At 35.0% G+C, this 954-nt stretch overlaps 1 protein-coding gene across 1 annotated transcript in view; it reads right to left on the bottom strand.

The window, feature by feature from the left end:
* The window catches only part of LOC118330276 (NT-3 growth factor receptor-like), a 12995-nt gene that overhangs the window by 4770 nt on the left and 7271 nt on the right, over nucleotides 1–954 (bottom strand). The gene's annotated exons all lie outside the window — the stretch shown is intronic.

Raw genomic sequence — 954 nt, 5'->3', positions numbered from 1 at the left:
TTCAGGATGAATATTTTGTGAATTTACAGATATGTTCATTAAAAATGTTTCTTCATAGTGTTAGTGTGTTGGTTATGTTGAATACTGCTGTTTTGGAAAACACCAATTTTTGGAAGTCTGCAGATAGTTTCCATTACCCTTTACAACAAGGGATCTCACAAATGATGAAATACACCAAAAGGTTTTTTAATATACTTTGAAAAAACTAGTATATTGGAGCCAGAGATTTTTCCTCTGACAGAAGTAATATGATATATTGGAGGCCATCTGCTGCTTCTGATTATTGCACATGACGTACAGTATATCACCCATAGTGTCATCATATGCTGTGACTCATTCAGGCCTTGTACAGGTCAGGGCAGTGATTGCTGCAGTTATGAAGGACAGTGAATATAAGTTTATGAATGGATCGAACAGAGGCTACACTGCAGTTTGTGAGGACAAAAGATCTTTTGTACAATGTATTGTATGTTGTTAAACAACAAATATAGGGCTGTTTCTGTTTTCCTTCACAATAAGATGAGATGAAGATAAACCTTTATTGATCCCTCCGTAGGGAAAATTCAAGTCAGACACAGCAGCATAGGGGATGTAGTGCAAAGAGTACAGAGTGTACAAGTACAATACGAATCACAATATAAGAATATTAACTAAGTATAATGGAAGATATAAGACTATAAATGAAAAATATATACATTATATGCAAAATGCAGTAAAAGGGTTTGCAAATTTTTTCTTTTTTCTTTTTTTCCTTCTTTTTTTTTAAAAACTAAACTAAACTGTCCATGTGCAAACTTAAGGATTAAAGATAAATAGTTTAAAGAGTTTGTGCCAGAGTTTGGTTTAAGTTAAAACCAGTCTTAGTCAGCGGGGGTTGGAGGTACTGGGTGTACTGGGTGCTGTGGCGTTATGTCTGATGGCTGATGGTACAAACAAGCCTCCAAACCGCTTTGA

Source organism: Morone saxatilis, unplaced genomic scaffold (genome assembly GCF_004916995.1).
Source record: "Morone saxatilis isolate NCDOM2014 unplaced genomic scaffold, NCSU_SB_2.0 Contig2, whole genome shotgun sequence".
Classification (NCBI taxonomy): Eukaryota; Metazoa; Chordata; class Actinopteri; family Moronidae; genus Morone; species Morone saxatilis.
The sequence above is the reverse complement of the archived record's forward strand: the minus strand, read 5'-3'. Positions and strand labels throughout refer to the sequence as shown.